We start from the raw sequence: 21540 nt of genomic DNA, 5'->3' as shown, positions 1-21540 counted from the left end.
CACATTCATGCCCATCTTTCTCAGAATGCCGATCAGGTTACCATGCCATACCGAAGACACTCTTACTGAAGTTACTGATGAAATCTTGTGATGGGCACTGAGGTAAACTTTTCGTCTCGTCCTTTTCAATCTGTCAGCCTTTGACCATGGTTGATTACACCAATCCCCTCCGACACCACTCCATTCAGATGGACGGGTCAGGGCTCACCAGATCCCATCTCTATTTATCTCACCATAGCAACAGTTTCAGTTCCAATGGCTCCTCTTCCTACTCCTGATCTGTCTGCTCTGAAGTTCCCCACAGATCTATTCTTAGTCCCCCTCTGCCTTCTCACCTATCTGCTACTTCTTGCCAACTTGAACCGATGACACCTCATCAATTTTATAGACGTTGTCCAGTTCAACCTTACCACATCCTCTCTCAACTGATCATTGACCAGAAACTGAACTGGACTGGCCATATAAAAACTGTTGGCCGGAAGAGCTGGGCTACGAATTCTGTGGTAACTGGCTCACCTCCTGACTCTTCACACAAAGCCTGTCTACCATATATAGGACACAAGTCAGAAGGGTGGCAGAACTGCCTGGTGACTGCAGCCCCAGTGACAACCAAGAAGCTTCAGACCATCCAGGATAAAGCAGCCCGATTGATTGGAATTCCACTCACAACCTCAAATATTCACTCCCTCCACTACTTTAACCATCTGCAAGATGCCCTGTAGCGACTCCCTAAGCTCCCATCAACAGCACCTTGCAAACTTGCAAACTCTACCATCTCGAAGGAGAGGGGCAGCACATGTATGGGATTGTATCAATGACAGCACCAGTTGTTTGACTCCCACTGAGACACATGCCATCCTACCTTGGAATGATATCACCCATTCCTTCACTGTTGCTCAGTCAAAATCCTGGAACCCCACCCCCCCTACCATCAGCACTCTGGGTGCACCTACCTACACCAGATGGAGGGTAGCAGTTCAAGACAGCAGCTCACCACCACCTTGTCCAGGGTGCTTAGGGATGGGCAATAATGGGTCAATGGGAGCACACCTTTGGACTGTACCAGTAAATGATTGCACCACATTCTGACAGTATTTACAATCAGGCTTATGTGTGTCAAAAGGCAGTTCACAAGGTCAACCAGTGCATTCTATTACATGAAAGACAGGATTCTTCCTCAACGGAAAAGTGGTATGCAAGCCTCCGTCAAAAGTGCAATCCTAACTTTACATTTACAAAATACCTCGCAAGAACCGTAACATACACTACAGTGGACAAACAGGCAGAAAACTAGCCACCAGGATACATGAACATCAACTAGCCACAAAACAACATGACCTTCTCTCACTAGTAGCCTCACATACGGATGAGGAAGGACACCACTTTGACTGGAACAACACATCCATTTTAGGACAAGCCAAACGGAGACATGCACGAGAATTCCTAGAAGCATGGCATTCCAACTGGAACTCTATCAACAAACACATTGACTTGGATCCCATTTACCATCCCCTGAGAAAAAGAACATGAAATGACATAACCACAGGAAATGACACCACCACAGGAAATGACATCACAAACCCAAGGAAACCTAAACACATAAATAGAAAGTGGGCCATGCCACCAGTGCCTCATCCAGAGGCTCACTGAAGATGTTACCTAGTACAGTGATGAAACATCTGAAAATGAACTTCCAGCTCAGCGAGCAAACCTACGTCCACAATAATCCTAACTTTGAAGGTTTTTCACTCCCATTGTTCCAAAGTTACAGCCGCTTAATTTTGGTAATTTGACTGACTTTTGCCCAGCTCGTTACCATTCTGCAAAGCAAGGACCAACAACTGATCTTCTCAAAGGCCCCTGGTTAAAATAAACCCCAGCCAGAGATTCAAATAAAAATAAGTACTGGCCCAAAGCGGCAAAGTTATGGAACGTAAGTTATGACACTTTGGATTCCCAAAGTTATTTCAAGAAGTTTGCAAAACTCTATCTTTGATCAGTTTTTAGTTACCAAAACATAAGAATTGGCAAGAGGTGGCCATTCGGCCCATCACCATTTAATATGATCTTGGGTTTCAACTCCACTTTCCTGCCCACACCCATATCCCTGGATTTCCTGAGACACCAAAGCTCTATCTTATCGCAGCCATAAATGTATTGAAGGATGGAATATCTACAACCCTCTGGGTACAGAATTCCAGAGATTTCACAACCCCATGCTTGAAGCTGTCTCTCCTCATCTCAATCCAAATGATCGCTCCCTTATCAGGTGGCAGTGGCTTAGATTCCCTGGCCAGTGGAAATGTTCTCTCAGAGTTTTCTCGCTCAAAATCAGAATCTTGTATGCCTCAGGGGAAATTGTCTTCTTAACTCGAGCAAATATAGACCTGTATTGCTCAGACCCTCATCTTTGGATGACTTCCCTCCCTTTCTTATTTCAGGCACCAATTGAGTGAACGGTCCCTGTTCAGCCCTTTAACGCATTATACTCAGACTCTCGGCAAGGTTCCCTTATCTAATGTTCCAGATGGGGATCCCCAAGTAGTTCAGCTCCCAGGTGAGGAGGGATGAACTGGCTCCTGTTTTAATTCACCTCCTGCCTCCTCCACCGGCTGGTCACAACAACGTCAATTTATAAACAGACGCCATCCCTTGTGGATGACTTTCTCCCAATCTGAAATTAATTTGTGTTTTAAAAGGAGCCAATTAAACCAGACTTTCTGAAGTTAACAAAGAGTGAATTTTCTAACGACTAAGCATGAGAAAAATTATGAATGCAACACCCATACACAGCTTAGAAGTAAGAGATAAGTCCAAAGAAAAGATAAAAGTTTAATAAAAGATACATAGGTCAGTCTTTGAATTGCGGACGAACACCTGACAATTGAACTCTGCAGAGACAGAAGTAGTAACTGCAGATGGTGGAGGTTAAAGTCAAGATTAGAGTGGTGCTGGAAAATCTCAGCAGGTCAGGCAGCATCTGAGGAGCTGGATAAATCGACGTTTCAGGCAAAAACCCTTCATCAGGAAAGAATCTGCAGCCTGCAGTCACTGTAATGGAGATTACCAGTAACATGTATGTTGGTGGTTGTTCAGTTGGTTTCATGATTCTTTGTTTTGCAGATGAGTTGAGATTCTGTGGTTCTGATTCCTTGTGATTGAACTCTAGCATTCAGCATGAGAGAATGTCCATTGGGACCAACCGAGGAGGTGGGTGAACATGGATGGAACATAGCTCCTCACCCAGGAGCTAGTTCCTTTTGAACTGGTTTGCAGAGGTTGGAGTGAGAAAGGGTCTTTACTTACAACAGAGGGGTAACCAGGAAATAGTAACACAGCTCATAAACGCACAAACCCAGGCTGGTACTCACAACAGCACGTAGTCCCACGAGGCCACTCATGTAGATTTGAAACTGACTCTTTCTGTCCTGGCCTTGTGTAATCTTCAAAAGAAAATGTGCCTGCAATTTGGGACATAATCCACAGGGGTGGCTTGCAGGTGAATAGTCAAGCCCCTTCAATTATCTTTGCAATGACAACAGTTTAGTCAAGTCTGACTTGACTTAACCTCTGCTCCAGTTTAAAGAGCTTATGCTTGAAATAGTTCAACAGCTTCACGAACACCTTCCACCCTGACCTCAAAACACTTCCATTGGTGACGTCACCCATGATACCATAACCACACCCACTCTAGAGACAGTCTCTGCCCTCACGGCTAACTTCAGCTCCCCACCAGGTCCTAGCTCCCAGCCCTTCCATGTTTTTACCATCCCCCCCAAACTTCCCCCTCACTGAGTAAAGGCCTCACCTTACTCCAACTACACTCTCGGATCAATGAATTCAATGCACGTTGTGATATTGAATTTTTCTTCAGCCATCTCCGTCTCTGAGCTTACTTTTTCCATCAGGAATGCCACCCATCCTCCAGGGACCCCTTCTCCTACCTCCAACACTCTCCATTCACTTGGACACCCTGTGCTGGTCTGTTACCCGCCCTCGATCTCTACATTTCCAACTGCCGCTGTGGCATTGTCCACCACAACCTGTCCACCCCTCTCACCCACTCCAACCTCTCACCCTCGCCACGCGCAGGCCTCCACTCCCTCCACTACAACCCCAACCGCAACACCAAACCAGTGGACGGGGGGAGCAGTGGTAGTTTTGTGCACCAACCTCTACACTACTGAAACCAGGCGTCAACTCGCAGACAACTCTTCCTACTGCCCTCTTGACCATGACCTCGCCTCCCATCTCCAATCCATCATCTCCCAGACCATCCATAACCTCATTTCCTCAGGGAATATCCCACCTACAGCCTCCAACCACATAGTACGGGAACCCCACAATGCCCGGTTCTACCTCCCACCCAAAATTCACAAACCTGACTGACCTGATCGACCCATCGTCTCAACCTGTTTCTGCCCTACCGAACCTATCTCTGCATATCCTATCCCCCTTGGTCCAGGATCTCCCCACATTCATCGGGACACCACCCACACCCTCCATCTCCTCCATGACTTTCGTTTCTCTGTCCCCCAATGCCTCGTCTTCACCATGGATATCCATTCCCTGTACACATGGCAAAGGCCTCCAAGCCCTCCATTTCTTCTTCTCCCATCGACCCCATTGGTACCCTTCCACTGACACTCGCATTTGATTGGCCAAACTGGTCCTCACCCTCAACAATTTCTCCTTCGAATCCTTCCAGTTCCTCCAGACCCATGGGGTAGCCATGGGCACCCTCGTGGGCCCCAGTTATGTCTGCCTCTTCATTGGGTACATGGAATAGTCCATCTTCCACTGTTACACTGGCACCATTCCCCACCTTTTCCTCCGCTACATTGATGACTGTATTGGCGCCACCTCATGCTCCTACGAGGAGGTTAAACAGTTCATCAACTTCATGAACACCTTCCACTCTGACCTCAACTTCCCTTCCTGGACCTCTCCATCTCCATTTCTGGTGACCGGCTCAACATGGACATCTACTTCAAATCCATCAACTCCTACAGCTACCTGGACTACACCTCCTCCCACCCTACCTGCTGTAAACATGCTATTCCCTATTCCCAATTCCTCCGCCACTGCATCTGCTCCCAAGAGGACCAATTCCACCATGGAACATACTAGATGGCCTCCTTCTTCAATGACTGCAATTCCCCCTCCCACATGGTCAATGATGCCCTCCAGTGCATCTCCTCCACTTCCCACACTTCCACTCTTGAACCCTACCCCTCCAGTCGCAACAAGGACAAGACCTCCCTGGTCCTCACCTTCCACCCCACCAACCTTCCTATACATCACATCATGCTCCGCCACTTCTGCCACCTATAAACAGACCCCACCACTAGAGATATATTTCCCTCCCCACCCCTATCTACATTCCGCAAAGACTCTTTCCTCCGCAACTCCCTTGTTAGGTCCATGCCCCCACCAACCTACCCTCCACTCCTGGCAACTTCCCTCGCCACCGGAAGAGATGTAAAACCTGTGCCCACACCTTCCATGCAAGACCCTAAAGGATCTTTCCACATATGGCAGAGATTTTCCTGAACTTCCACACACATCATCTACTGTATCCATTACTCCTGATGTGGTCTCCTCTACAATGGGGAGACTGGACGCCAACTTGTGGAATCCTGTGTCTGACCACTTCAACTCCCCCTCCCACTTGGCCAAGGACCTCCTCCACCGCCAGAGTCTAGCCACTTGACGCCTGGAGGAAGAACGTCTCATCTTCCACGTTGGGATCCTCTAACCACAGAGGATTAATGTTAATTTCACCAGTTTCCTTATCTCCCCTCCCCCCAATTTACGGCAGATCAAACCTTCCAACTTGGCACCACCCTCTTGACCTGTCTATCTTCCTTCCGACCTATCCACTCTGGCCTATCACCATCACCTCCCCTCCCCCACCTTCATTGCATTCCCAGCTGCCTTCCTCCCAGCCCCACCCCCTTCAGGCCACACCTTCCCCCATTCCTAATGAAGATCTTATGCTCGAAACGTCGACTCTGGTGCTCTTCGGATGCTGCCTGACAGGCTGTGCTTTTCTGGCACCACACTTTTTGATCTGATCTCCAGCATCTGCAGTCCTCACTTTTAGAATCTTAGAATCCCTACAGTGTGGGAACAGTCCCGACGGCCCAATAAGTCCATACTGACCCTCCAAGGAATATCCCACCCAAACCCATTCCTCATTACTTTACATTTACCCCTGACTAATGCACCTAACCTACAGATCCCTGAATGCGATGGGCAACGTAGCATAGCCAATTCACGTAACCTGCATATCTTTGGACTGTGGGAGGAAACCCATGCAGACACGGGGAGAATGTGCAAACTCCACACAGGCAGTTGCCCAAGGCTGGAATTGAATCCGGGTATCTGGCGTTGTGAGGCAGCAGTGCTAACCACTGAGCCACCATGCCACCTTTCTCCTCATTTTTAAAATAGCCTTCACATTCATACGTGTGACATTCCATGAGTTCTCTCTCTCTCTCTCTTTCGCTCTCTCTCTCTAGTTGTACCGGCCCTCTTTTAAAATGTCGGCCCAAAACATGTTGGTGTTCCAGAGCAAGGACTTCACCTTAACCTAGTGTTGCAGACTGGCACATTCCAAGATCCAGGATTAGATACTGAGGGACACACTAAAGCTTGACGCAGATGCTGCTAAGGTGCGGTTGGGAAAGACGACTGTCTGAGACCTTTCTGCTGGAGGTAAATGGGGGAGGATTCAGTTCTCGAAACCGTCCTAGTGCATCAATAAGGGTAAATATAATCTTGTATACGTAAGAGATGTCTTTCATTCTTTTGGATAGCCAATGTTCGATTGTTTCCTTGATATGTTACGGTACGGAACTGAACAGCGTTGGTGAATATGAATATGAATATGTACAAAGACATTTCTTATGAATAAAGTATATTTTTAAAATTAAAAAACACACCCAAATGACACATGTAATTCAGTCAAGATTGGAGCCATTATTCACCTGGCAATATTTTATTTGTTCGCAAGTATAGGAATTCCAGACACTTGGGTAATGAAGAGAAACCTGCAAAACCACTTCCCCATTGTGTAACCCACACCCTCAATCACAACGAGAGACTGAACTGCTATTGCTTCCACTGGCTGGGTTCTCACACATAAATGAACAAGCTATTTATGCTAATCTCAGATCAAACTTTGCAGGCTCCTTATATTCCATCGGTTAGTCTTTGTGGGGAAGAAAAGGGACCATGTTGACTTCATTTAGATTCATGAAAAAGACCCCATCAAGTTATTTTTCAATTTTTTTTCCCCAGAGGGTGGTGCGTGTATGGAATGAGCTGCCAGAGGAAGTGGTGCGGGCTGGTACAATTATAACATTTAAAAGTCATCTGGATGGGTATTTCAAAAAGTTCGTGAGAGACATGGAGAAAGTGAGGACTGCAGATGCTGGAGATCAGAGTTGAGACTGTGGTGCTGGAAAAGCGCAACAGGTCAGGCAGCATCTGAGGAGCAGGAGAGTCGATGTTTTGGGCATAAGCCCTTCATCAGGAATGAGACTTGTGGGCCGGGGGGGGGGGGGGGGGGGGCTGAGAGATACATGGGAGTACATGGGAGGGGTGGGTGGGGCTGGGGGGAAGGTAGCAATAGGTAGATGAAGGTGAGGGAGAGGGTGATAGTTTGGAGAAGAGGGTGGAGCGGATAGATGGGAAAGACGACGGATAGGTCAAGACGGCAGTGGCGAGTTGGAGGCTTGGGACTGGGATAAGTGGGGGGAGGGGAAATGGGGAAACTGGTGAAATCCACATTGATTCCATGTGGGTGGAGGGTGTCAAGGTGAAGATGAGCTATTCTTCTTCCAGGCATCGGGTGGTAAGGGTTGCCGATGGAGGAGGCCCAGGACCTGCATGTCATTGGTGGAGTGGAAGGGGGAGTTATGTGTTCAGCCACGGGGCGGTGGGGTGGGTGGGTGCGGGTGTCCCAGAGATGTTCTCTGAAACAATCCACAAGTTGGTGTCCTGTCTCCCCGATGTAGTGGAGACCACACCGGGTGCAACAGATACAGTAGATGATGGGTGTGGAATTATAGGTAAATTTCTGTCAAATGTGGAAGGATGGAGGTGAGGGGGGAGGTGTGGGCACAGGTTTTGCATTTTCTGTGTGGGCTGGGGAAGTTGCCAGGAGTAGGGTGGGGGGGCATTGACCTGACAAGAGAATCAGGGAGGGAATGGTCTCTCTGAAATGCTGATAGAAGTGGGAAGGGAAATATATCCTTTGTGGTGGCGTCTGTTTGTAGATAGCGGAGGATGATACAATGTATCCGGAGGTTGGTGGGGTGGAAGGTGAGGACCAGGGTGGGGGGGGTCTGTCCATGTTGCGGTTGGAGGGGTGGAGTTCAAGTGCAGAGGTACAGGAAGTGGAGGAAATGCACTGGACTGTATCGTTGACCACGTGGGAAGGGAAATTGTGGTCTTTAAAGAAGGAGGCCATCTGGGATTTTCTATGGTGGAACTGGTCATCCTGGAATAGATGCAGTGGAGGTGGAGGAGTTGGGAATAATGGATAGCTTTTTTACAGGAGGCAGGATTGGAGGAGATGTTGTCCAGGCAGCTGTGGGAATGAATGGGTTTGTAGTAGATGTCTGTGGTTGGTTAGTCACCGGAAATGGAGATGGAGAGGTCCAGGAATGGGAGGGAGGTGTCCAAAATGGTCATCTCCAAAACCTAACCACCTGACACCTGGAGGAAGAACGCCTCACCTTCCACCTTGGGACCCTGCAACCACACGGGATCAATGTGAATTTCACCAGTTTCCTCAGTTCCCTTCCCCCACCTTATCCCAGTCCCAAGCTTCCAACTCAGCACTGCCCTCTTGACCTGTCCATAGTCTTTCCCATCTATCTACACCACCATCTTCTCCAACCTATCACCTTCTCCCCCACCTCCATCCAGCTATTGCACTCTCAGCTATCTTCTCGCCAGTTCCACCCCCCTCCCATTTATCTCTCAGCCCCCTCAGCCCACAAGCCTCATTCTTGATGAACGGCTTATGCCCAAAACGTTGATTCCCCTGCTCCTCGGATGCTACTTGACCTGCTGTGCTTTTCCAGCACTATACTCACAACTTAGAGAGATATGGGCCCAATATTGGAAAATGGGACTGGATTAGTTTAGTTCTGGTAAGCATGGATGAGTTGGACCGAAGGGTCTGCTTCCGTGCTGTACAACTCCATCTCTCTCTCTCTCCTGCCTTTCTTCCAAAGCCCACTTCTTCAGCTGTTCTTACTCCTCACAGCTCAGAGATTACATCAGCGGTCATAAATGGTCAAAGTTACTACTGTCCTCGGTGTCACTAGGACTGCCAATCCTTCAGGAATGTCCTGGCAGTTCACTGTCAATCTCCCGATGAAAGTTCCCGGGGCTTGGATATGTGCCCACTTCCTGGCCAGTGTCCATGCTATATGGCCGTGTCACTCAATGGTCATCGACATCCAAGCAGCAGGGGAGCAGGGCACACCTCATCTACCTCCACGCAGCTGAGGTCAGGCTTGGAGGTGAGGGGGAGGGGGCCAATAGAACTGGCAGATGGACAGGGAGCTTCCATAAACACTCTGTGCTGCCTGCAAATCCCAAAAGGTGAGGCATGTAAAAATCCCCAAGTGGCCACAGACCTACCTGCCGCTGGTTTGCCGGAAACTGTATGTGAAGTGGGCAAGATCCCTGGCAGCCACCTTGCCTTCACCCTAACTGAGGGCCCCAATTAATTAATGGCTGCATAAGTACAACTTCCTGGCCAGAGACATGTTTGAGGCCAGAATGATGACATTGGAGATAGTTCTTGGGGCTAAAGGGATCAACAGGTATGGGGAGAAAACAGGATGAGGGGACTAAGTTGTGTGATTAGCTGTGATCAGATTGAATGGTGGGACAGACCCAAAGGGCTGAATGGCCTATTCCTGCTCCTATTTTCTGTCTTACTTGGGGGGAAGGTTTAATACCTGTCAAGTTGACCCCATACAAATCCTCTGGTTGGAAAATTGGGCACGGCAAGTCTCCCTCACGTGCCCCTTTTCTGCTGGAGGACCCCCAACCTATCAGACACTCCATTTCAGCTACTCCCTGCTCTCTTGAACCCAATTCCATCCCATTCACCCAGCCTCCCAAGGACATTCCCCAGTCCCTGCACTCCCTCTTGCAGTTCCTGTGCAAGACTCCCTAAATCCACCTCATCCTGGCATTTCGAAATTGGCACTGTTTACAATGCCAGCAGTGACCACCTCTCCCGGCACTGCCGGGACTCCAAAACTGGCAGACAGTCAGAAAACTATCTGAGGGCGCGTCCTGTCAAGTGGGGTGAGGGCATCACTGGCTAGGACAGCATTGATTGTCCATCCCTAACTGCCCAGAGGAGAGTTAAGAGTCAACCACATTGCTGAGGTTCCCGGGTCACATGTCGGTGAGACCAGGCAAGGTTAGCAGTTTCCATTCGTACCTGGGTCTCTGGATTAACAGGCCAGCAATAATACCACTAGTGAGGGGCAGAAGTCCTGTGTCTACCCAATAAGTGTTCCTCAGAGCATCCAAATAACGACAAGACACCTTTGGCCGCTGTCACATACAGGCTCACATCATCCCTGTTCCTACTTGAGATATTTGTTATTTAAGAAACATCCCATCGTAGCTTCTTCTTGCCACAAGGCTGCAAGAGAGAAGGAGCAAGATCGTCACATTGCATCACTTCCTGTGATGATATATATTGTCTTATTAGCAGACAGACTTAACCCTTTAGAGTCTAGTTAGCAGCTCAGGTGCCAATGCCAGGGAGGTTCCACCTTATGTACTAGACCTGGCTGGATTGTGAGCTCCTCTTAACCTGTATCTGAGGTGATTAACCTGTATCTGTCCAGTTTCCCACAAGTTGTGGAAATGTACCCAAATTCCACAACTTCGGTTCTCAAATTTCAGCACACTCCTGAATGACAAGTTGATTGTCAAAAACATCTCGCATTGACTCTCAGCCATGCATCTTTAAAGTAAACCTTGCCTCAGGTCGAGTTTACACTGGCAGACATTTAGATTAAACACACAGAGTAATTCATGTGTGGAATGAATGTCCAGAGGAAGTGGTGGATGCAGGTAATTACAAAGTTTAAAAGATATTTAGGTAAGTACATGAATAAGGAATGTTTGGAGAATATGGGCCAATTGCAGGCAGGTAGGACTAGTTTAATTTGAGATTATGGATGACATGGACTGGTTGGACCAAAGAGTCTGTCTCCATGCTTTATGATTCTATTATCTAGTGAAATAACCAGATCAATGATTCCAGCAGAAGCCCCCCACTCTAAACCTGGCTGTTGAAATGTGCTGAATGCCAGCATGTTAATAATGCATCCTCAACAAATCAACTGAGTGTGCACACTGTTAGATTGCAATGCAGACTCCAACAGTGTTTGCAGAGTGTTTAAATGAAATGGGTAAATTAACAGTGTGAAACAATACACTTTCTCTATTCTGCTTCCATGATTAAAGCATTAAATGTGCCACTCCTCTCCCTGCACACAGACTGTGAAACCTGTAGTTGGTAAACTATGCCTCAGCATTCTCGCCCACAGGTACAATGTGAAACGCAAAACTGTTCTCCTAACTGAACAGCAGTCTGCTTTCGGTGAGATCAGTGAAGTCAAACAGAGATACCATTCATGATTTGGAGATGCCGGTGTTGGACTGGGGTGTACAAAGTTAAAAATCACACAACACCAGGTTATAGGTCCAGGTTTAATTGGAAGCACTAGCTTTCGGAGCTCTGCTCTTTCATCAGGTGGTTGTGATATCGTTCAGCATGTAGCTCTTGGTCAAAACTACATGGTATCCCTCTTCATTGATGAACAAGTACATTACTCCCCCCAATCCAAATTCTATTTCCAGCAATATAAGGACCTATACAGCTGGCCTTGATAAGAACAATTCAGCCCCTTATGCCTGTTGCATTATTCAAGGAGATCATGATGGATCTCATTGTGACCTTTATTCCATTTTCCTGCCTGCCCATCCCCCGCCCCATAAACTTTCACTCACTTGTCGATCAATAATCTGCCTAAACCCCCCCCCCCCCCCTTGAACATAGTCAATGATCCAGCCTCCACTGCTCTCCGGGCAAGAGAATTCCAAATACGGACGATCGCCTGAGAGACAAAATTCCTCCTTGGATGAAAACTGAAAAGAACTGTGGATGCTGTAAATCAGAAACAAAACGTTTCCAAGGAAGGGTCACGGGAACTGAAATGTTGACTCTGGTTTCTCTTCATAGCTGCTGCCGAGCTTTTCCAGCAATTTCTGTTTCCTCCTTGTATGGCTTTCCTCCTTATTTTGCAACTGTGCCCTCCAGTCCTAGACATTGCCACAACAGGAAGTATCCTCCCAGTATCTATCCTTTCAGCAGCCTGTGTTTCAGTAAGATCACCTCTCATTCTTCTGCACTCCATGAGTCATGGCCCAACCTTTCCTCATCCCAGGAGTCAGCCAAGTGAAGCTTCCCCCAGTGGTTTCTGATGTATATAAGTCTCTCCCGGAGCAAGGTGATCAAACCTGGATACAGTACTTCAGGGGAGGTCTCACTAATGCTCTACACCAAGGGAGCAAGAATTTGATGCTCCATTCTCCTTGCCTAAAGACCACCGTTCCATTTGCCTTCCTGATTACTTGCTGGAGCTGTATGCCAACTCTACAGGAGAATAGGGATTCACTCTGCCCAGAGAGAAACCAACGAGGCATTTCACCTTTTCACCTCTAAAACTTACCCATTATACCAGCTTACATATATGTTATACCTCTTTCTTCTCTGGAACCAGATAATGTCATAGTGTATTTGACAGGGATTAAATTAGATTACTTACAGTGTGGAAACAGGCCCTTCGGCCCAACAAGACCCTCTGAAGAGCAACCCGCCCAGACCCTTTCCCCTACATTTACCCCTTCACCTAACACTACGGGCAATTTAGCATGGCCAGTTCACCTAACCTGCCCATGTTTGGACAGTGGGAGGAAATCGGGGCACCCGGAGGAAACCCACGCAGACACGGGGAGAATGTCCAAACTCCACACAGACATTTGCCTGAGGCGGAGAATTGAAGCCGGGTCTCTGGCGCAGTGAGGCAGCTGTGCTAACCACTGTGCCACCGTGCCGCCCACAGATGTGATAGCACTGGAGAGGGTGCAGAGGAGATTTGCCAGGGCTGGAGAGTTTCAGCTCTGAAGAGAGATTGGACAGACTGGGGTTTTGGCAGAGGAGATTGAGATTAGATTAGATTCCCTACAACGTAGAAACAGGCCCTTTGGCCCAACAAGTCCACAATGACCCTCCGAAGACTAACCCACCCAGACCCATTTCCCTCTGACTAATGGACTAAATACTATAGGCAATTTAGCATGGCCAATCCACCTAACCTGCACATCTTTGGACTGTGGGAGGAAACCGGAGCACCTGGAGGAAACTCATGCAGACACAGGGAGAATGTGCAAACTCCACACAGTCAGTCGCCTGAGGCTGGAATCGAACCTGGGACCCTGGTGCTGTGAGGCAGCAGTGCTAACCACTGAGCCACTGTGCCACCCCAAAGGGGACATGATTGAGATAGATAGCTTGGGATGGGAAGAAAACTCTCCCTTGATGGAGGGATCAATGACCAGGAGACATAGATTTAAGGAAAGCGGCAGGAGGTTTAGAGGTGATGTGAGGAAAGGCTTGCTCACCCAGCGGCTGGTGGGAATCTGGAACTCACTGTCAGTAAAGGTGGGAGAGGCAGAAACCATCAAAACATTCAAGTATTTAAATGTGCACTTCTGATGTCAAGGCATACAAAAGGCTATTGGTCAGGAGCTGGAAAATGGGATTAAAATAGTTAAGTGGTTGCTTTTGACCAGTGGGGATATAATGGGCCAAAGGACCTTTGACTGTGCTGTAGATTTTTATGGCATCCACCCAAGTAGTCAGTTCAGACTTCGGTCTAAGGAAATTCAGCACGTCCACAAGGGACCCTTACCAACGTTCATCGAGGCACCGTAGAAAGCATCCTATCTGGATGCATCACAGATTGGTATGGCAACTGCTCTTCTTAAAACCGAAAGAAATTACAGAGAGTCCTGAACACAGCTCAGTCCATCAGACAAACCAACCTTCCATCCATTGACACCATCTATACTTCCCACTGGCTCAGCAACCAACATGATCAAAGACCTCTGCAACCCTGGGTTATACTCTCTTCCAACTTCTCCTGTCGGGCAGAAAATATCAAAGTTTGGAAAAATGTGCAAAGAGATTCAAGAACAGCTTCTTCCCCGCTGTTATCAGACTTTTGAACAGACCTCTCAAATGTTAATTCTGATCTCTCTCTCTCTCCACCTTCGCTGGGCTGTAACACTAAATCTTGCACTCTGTTCTGCTACCCTGGTGCACTTTGTATGGTACGATCTGCCGTGTATAGCACGCAAGACAACACTTTTCACTGTATCTCACTACATGTGACAAGTACATGTGGAGTGTCAGCATTGATTTTAGTGCTGAAGCCCTGAAGTGGGTCTCAACCCAGGATCGTGTGACTGGAGACAAGAGTGTTAACAACTGACTCATCGTCTGACACATCTAAACCAGGTTAGAGAAGTGGCTTGGTTGAAGAGTGTGGTGCTGGAAAAGTACAGCCACTTGGGCAGCATCTGAGGAGCAGGAGAATCAACATTTCGAGCATAAAGTCTTCATCAGGAAACCTGATAAGCTCTAGATATGCTCAAAATGTTGACTCTTCTGCTCCTCGTATGCTGCCTGACCTGCTGTGCTTTTCCAGCACCACACTCTTTGACTCTGATCTCCAGCATCTGCCATCCTCACTTTCTCCCTGTAGAAGAGTCTTACTCTAATGGCGTGCAAAATTGCAAAATGATTGATAGTAATCAGCAGCTCATTTTACACCTTTCTCAATATTGACTTCCATTGGAGTGAATAACAGCTCCTGATTCACTCACACTTACTATATATTAGCACGTTAAAACAGAATTAACCCAAGGTGCTTGTCAGTATTCCTCATGAACAACACAACTGATGTGACAACCTTTCTACTACAGACCCAAAACTTCCACAAGACAGCTATGGATAACTGTCAGTGTCTGGCTTTTAATCCATCACACATTGTTTTTGACAATAAATGGTCCAAGCACAAAACAAAATTGAACAAATTAACATATATATAGTCATAGAGATATACAGCTGGGAAACAGGCCCTTGGTACAACTCGTCCACGCCAACCGGATATCCTACATTAATCTAGTCCTATTTGCTAGGACTTGGCCCATATCCCTCTGAACCCTTCCCATTCATATACTCATCCAGATGCCTTTTACATGTTGCAATTGTACCAGCCTCCACCACTTCCTCTGGCAGCTCATTCCATACACGTACCACCCTCTGTGTGAAAAGTTGCCCCTTAGGTCCTTTTTAAATCTATAACCCTCTCACCCTAAACCTATACCCTCTAGTTCTGGACTCCATGGCCCCAGGGAAAAGACCTTGTCTATTTATCCTATTCATGTCCTTCATGATTTTATAAACTTCTATAAGGTCAGCCCCTCAGCCTCCGTTGCTCCAGGGAAAATAGCTCCAGCCTGTTCAGCCTCTCCCTGTGCTCAAACATTCCAACCCTGGCACCATTCTTCTACAGTAAAGCCTTTCTGAACCCTGTCAGGTTTAACAACATCTTTCCTATAGCTCTGTCATTGTTATATTTTAACAGATGTTCACAAAGTGTTTCTATTCTAATTTATCAGTAGGGTAAAGCTGCAAAGCTAAATCCTTGGCAGGTCAGTGCTAAAGTTAAGCTTCCAACTGTATAAACCATAATTATTTGCTGGTTCTCTGTTAACATCCTGATGTGAACAACAATTTCCACAGAAGCAAAGCCATTCCCTCCCCCGCTCAATGATGCAGTGCAAACTGACCCGCCTGACTGAATTTACAAGGAGAAAGTGAGGACTGCAGATGCTGGAAATCAGAGTCGAGAGTGTGGTGCTGGAAAAGCACAGCAGGTCAGGCAGCACCTAAGGAGCAGGAGAATCGACATTTCGGACATTAGCCCTTCATCGGGGCATTTCGACAGGGTTCTGAAGAAGGATCACTGGACTCGCACCGTTAACTCTGTTTCACTCTCCACAGATGATGCCAAACCTGCTAGGTTTCTCCAGCACTTTCTGTTTCTGTTTCAGATTTCCAGCATCTGCAGTTCTTTGCTCTAATTTAGATTGCACGTGGCCACCTCAGAGAAAAATCTGAAGGCAGGAGTTCCATTCAGATGCTACTGTTTTCATACCAGCTGGTTTAAACAACTTCTGCTGGTCTGGCAGAACTGGGGATGGGGGATGGTTAGAACAGGCTGCGCCACTGGCAATGCCTGCATCGTCTCTCTCTCTCTCTCCAGGTACTCATGTTTGAAGAGGGCATTGGTGACCAAGGGCTTCCATTAGATTGGTTCACACTTATCGGTCAAAGTCCGGGGATGGTTGGTCATTTTTGTCCTGGATGGATGCTGGCCAGGATTCTCTGTGCTCTATGATCTGAACCCCAGGACATACACCGAGACAAACATCAACTGCGGCAGGAGGACCATCAACTCAATGAAAGATGCTCTTTGGTCTACCTGAAACTTGTTGGTTTTCCAGTGTAAAGAGTTGACCCTGACCGAGTGTTGGAGCCTGGCACATTCCAAGGTCCAGGACTCCGTGCTGCTGAAGGACCCACTAAACCTTGTGGGAGGCAGCTGCTGCCAACACGTAGTGGGGAAAGACCAACATATAAGGTCTTTCTGCCAAAGTGTAATGAGGGTCCATTCTGTTATCAGACCTTCTTGGTGCCTCAATGTTTATAAGCATTGTCCTTCCTAAGTAAGAAATGCCTTGGGTTTTTTTTTGGAACTGCAGGGAATGCCAAATTCCAATGTTTGTTACCAGGACTATACAGAAGTGCTTCAGTAACTGTGTATGTCTATAAGGGAATAAAGTATATTTTTACAATTTAAAAAAATGGCTGACCAGGAGACGCACCCACTCTTACTGAAAGGATTTACTGGCTGACAGTTGCCTTTTCTCTTCAGCGGTCAACCAGGACTCCAGGAGGGTTGGTAATCCCAATTCCTTGAGTTTAGATTCTCCAACAGTAAATCAGACAGGAAGCACAGGCAAGGATATCGCTGGTAAGCTTGTTGACAGCTGGTGTGACTGTGGAAGCCACAGATTGGCCAGAATTCCCAGGGCATGGTATTCCTCAAGCCCTAACTGAAATATCTGCTCACCAAAAAGCACATAGTGTTCATCGTCTACAATCCAGATATCTGCTCCCATTTTGAAAGGGTGTCCCACCTCGGACAGCTGACAGTCAAGCTCTGTGAGGAGAAAATGCATAGTTGGGGTCGGGGAAAAGGCTGCTTGACCAACTAGTCAAGAACTATTCAATCCGATTAGCCAGCAGTCTTAAAGTCCCAGCAGCCCCCAATGTTGAACGGTGTAGTGTATGAGCCAGATGGTCAAGGTAGGTTCAGTTGCACTGGCAGGGTCTAGTTGGCAGATGCCAATGAAGGGAGCAAGGGGCTTGGTTATAGAGAATGGGAGAGTGGGCCAAAAGGAGATTATTAACTTAGGATGGTACGCCAACACTGTCCCCCTTCCCTCAGCCCGACACCAACCCTCACTTGTAAAAGTTGACAAGCTGCCTGTGTGCCATCTTTGGTGGGTAAGGTAGAAGTGGAAACAGAATTAGGCACTTAATTGTCCATTGCTCAGTGGAAGGTGGACAGGCCATGCGCTACACCTTAAACATCCCTCCACCCACTTTCAAACATGCCAGCAGGGGACTGTAAAACCCAGCCCACCATCTAGACGTACTCTGCATAATGATTCATCACTGCTAGAATATTTCCTTCATAAACACAGATATGACAACTGTTGCATACAGAAATATAACCACATGCAGTATGACAAATAAAAGTTCTTTGGAACTACCTGAAAAATCTTTACACTGGTCAGACTGGTTTCTGATAAAAACTATCCCTAAAATAACAGTCAAATTAATACCAAGTTCCTTTTTTGTACTTTTTGTTTGGGATACGAAACCCTCTGGCTTGTACAGTGCAGTGTTGCTGGGACAAAAGACGTTTGTGAAGGGAGCTTTAATGCACAGTTCCAACAGCAATCGATATGTTTACATTTGCTCTAACCAGATTGTGTCAGGGCATTGTCTTCAGTCGGACAGTGTGCAATGAACCAAGAAACTAATTGATCAAATGTGCAGATAGTCACTGGGAACGATCCCTTCAGCTTGGCTGGTGGTGAGCAGGTCACTGCCAATCAGATCCTTCACATCCAGCCTCTGTGCACCGCCGCATGCTGCCCTCAAAGCGGTTGTGCTGGCAAAGAGACTGTCACACATCGCCTTCTGCAATGTGCCTTTGCAAAGAAAGTCTGGAGAGAAATGCAGTGGTTTCTGTCGAGGTTCGATCTGAGCAGCTCCGTGACGCAGGAGTTTGTGCTGTATGGTCTGTTCCCCGAGACAAATATCGACTGCGCCTGGAGGACCATCAACTCAGCGAAAGATGCTCTTTGGTCTGCCTGAAACTTGTTGGTCTTCCAGAACAAGGAGTTGACCCTGACCGAGTGTTGGAGACTGGCACATTCCAAGGTCTAGACTACGTGTTGAGGGATGCACTGAAGCTTGGGGCAGATGCTGTCAAGGCGCAGTGGGGAAAGATCACTGTCTGAGGTCTTTCTGCCAAAGTATAATGAGAGTCCTTTAAGCTTTCAGACACATTGTTGCCTCAAAATGAATGTAAATAGCTTTCTGCATGAGTAGAAAATGCTTTTGTTTTTGCAACAGTTCCGAGGAATGTCAAATTCCATATTGTTGATTGTTTTTTCCTCTCCGTAAAGAATGTACAAAACTGTCCAGAAGCTTTTGTAGATGCTAATTTATGTGGAAAGCATCTTTTTTCACTGAAAGGAATTACCCCTTCAGCAACCCTTCCCTGGTACTCAGAGAAATTAAAATCTTGCATTTACATAGAACCTTTCACTACATTGGCCTGTTCCAAAATGTTATACTGCTAAGGTGCTTTTGAAGTGCGACCACTGCTTTATAGAAGAAATACGCCAGGCAATATGCACACAGCAAGCTCTCATGAGCGGCACTGGGGCATGCTGGTTAAGAGACGGGCAGGATATGTCAGTAGAACTGCCATGTTCTTCTTTAGAGTGGTATTAAGGGATGGTAGAGGAGCCCTCGTCTCTTCAGACAGTACAGTGCTCCCTCTGTACTGCCCCAAGTGTCAGCTCAGATCAGGGCTTTCCCAAATTGTGGGTCAACGCCCCCCAAAGGGGTAGTGAGATCAGATTCCAGGGTCACCAGCTCCAGACACCAATATGGCTGCCATGGAACACTCATCGATTGTCATAAGCTGTGAGGCACCTTTAAACTCTCCTCCTTTTCTTAAAGGAAGGAGCAAATGTCCTCGAACCGACCGCCTGATTCCTGCTCCAAAAGAGGCAGTGGTAAAGGGAGGAATCCCTGAGGATTAAACATGTTGCCCTGATCCCCTGCTCTCACACTGAGGGGTGATGGCATCTTTCAAGCCTCAAAATGGGTTTTTAGTCAAATGTCTGGATTGTGGGCTTTACCCCACAAGAAGGGCCAGACCAGCTAGAACTGACTGCTTAAACAATGCCTGTGCATTTTGCTTAAGCCTTGGTGCTAACCTCTGGACCTAGCTAATAACACCACCTGAATAATGAAATCTGACCCACATTGGCCGCTGCTGCTGTTCAGTTGGCACTAGCTCAGCTCTCCTGCTAACTTGACAGTATATGACTGCTTTTCAAATGAACCCCCAACTGACAACAATACTTTTTAAAAATCACATCACCCCAACGCCTCCCTAACCTGTCTGAACACAAAAAAATGTGGTTATTTTTAAAAAAGATAAAAATGGACCTTGTGACGGGAAGGTTCAGCAGGTCAGTCCACACGTTTCAGTAGCTGCTGTCCTGTCCTGTCCTGTGAAGGGACCGAGATGTTGCCTGTTTGCTCCTGACTCCGGCTCCGATTCTTTTCAGCTTCCTCTGAGAGAGTTTGGAGGGTGGAGCCAGGTCTGAGACAGGGAGGGACTAACAGAGGGAGGTTTGGCAAATGCAGCTCAACGTGCTTACCTGCTCTAAAGTGGCAGCAGCCACCACAAAAAGGTTGTGGAGAGGAGCTGACACCCTCTCCAGGTAAAGCCTTGCTCTTACTCTGCTTCTATGCCCAGTAGCTTAATAACAACAAGGCTGCTTGGACCCTCCAGGTTAGAGTGAGAATTGCATTATTTACATCGGACCCAAAAGGTTCACTATATGAGACCAACCTCAATTGATTTTTTAAAAATTTCCTTGCCAAATGAAAACTGGATAGACCAGTATGATTTTCTCTTTGTTATAGACCATGTTCATATCTTTTTATTCTGCAAACCTTTACTACAAATTATGCCATTTCTTCTTCATATTTATACCAACTGCCAACCAGCAAGTTACCTCAACATTTTTTGACCATATATTTTGTCACAAATTATTACCACAAACTTTATAAAACAATTTTTGCCACAAACATCTTTCTTACAATTTTTACACTAATAGTTACCACAAACCTTTAAGTTAATGTTTAACACAAGCTTTTACCTCAAAAGTTTTAACCACGTCTTTTACCATAAATTATTACCACAAATCTCTTTTGACAATTTTTACCACCAACTTTTTTTCACAATTTTTACTAATGGCTACCACAAACAATGAAGATCATTTTAATACAAATTTTTACTTCAAAACTTTTTTAATCACAATTTTAACTCATTTATATTGTTTTCTGGTCATGTTACTTACGTCCATTACAGACTTGCAGCTTCACTTTAACCTTTTCCCTTTATAATCTGCCCCCCCTCCCCCCTTTACACAGACACAGCCTGCTTTGTGCTGTGCATATAAGTCTGCAAATGCTGTCTCCAAGTAAAATCGCTTCTTCATTTAGGTCATTCAATTCTAAGCAATGCAGGTACAGCTAAAAAGTATCCAATTTCATACTTGTGCCTCTTAAATCATTGATACTCGGCTTCACTCCAGGTTCCAAGGGTCACTGTGAACACTGCACGTTGCCATTTTTCATATTGAGTTGTAATCTATCAGTTACGTGCCGGGGTACAAATCAAAATATTAAGCACAGCACAACACTGTTCGTGAGTAACTCACAAATAAAAATGTTTTCAATCCTCTAGTGTGGGGGTGGAAATTGGTACCGGGCAAAAGACCATTAGGCCATAAGACATAGGAGCAGAAATTAGGCCATTCAGCCCTTTGAGTCAAATCCGCCAATCAATCATGGCTGATCAGGTTCTCTTTCCCATTCTCCCGCCTTCTCCCTGTAATATTTGATCCCCTTGATACTCAAGAACCTATCTACCTCAGTCTTAAATATACTCAGTGACCTGGCCTCCACAG

General features: G+C 46.7%; 1 protein-coding gene across 5 annotated transcripts in view; it reads right to left on the bottom strand.

Moving 5' to 3' along the window:
- Nucleotides 1-21061, bottom strand: part of plekhg7 (pleckstrin homology domain containing, family G (with RhoGef domain) member 7) — a 133182-nt gene extending 112121 nt beyond the window's left edge. Inside the window, exon 1 of one of the 5 annotated variants that reach the window (XM_087999701.1) lies at nucleotides 20929-21061. The gene's annotated coding sequence lies outside the window, so the exon portion shown is untranslated. Of the gene's footprint in view, nucleotides 1-953; nucleotides 992-20008; nucleotides 20158-20223; nucleotides 20242-20928 lie in introns of those variants that run through there. The other 4 variants (XM_087999703.1, XM_087999699.1, XM_087999700.1 and 1 more) reach the window with 4 other exon arrangements.
- Between the last annotated feature and the right edge of the window lie 479 nt (nucleotides 21062-21540).

Source organism: Chiloscyllium plagiosum, unplaced genomic scaffold (assembly GCF_037043375.1).
Source record: "Chiloscyllium plagiosum isolate Xiang-an unplaced genomic scaffold, Cpla_swu_hap1 HiC_scaffold_23, whole genome shotgun sequence".
NCBI lineage: Eukaryota > Metazoa > Chordata > Chondrichthyes > Orectolobiformes > Hemiscylliidae > Chiloscyllium > Chiloscyllium plagiosum.
Note: the sequence above shows the minus strand (reverse complement) of the source record. Positions and strands in the feature narration are given on the sequence as shown.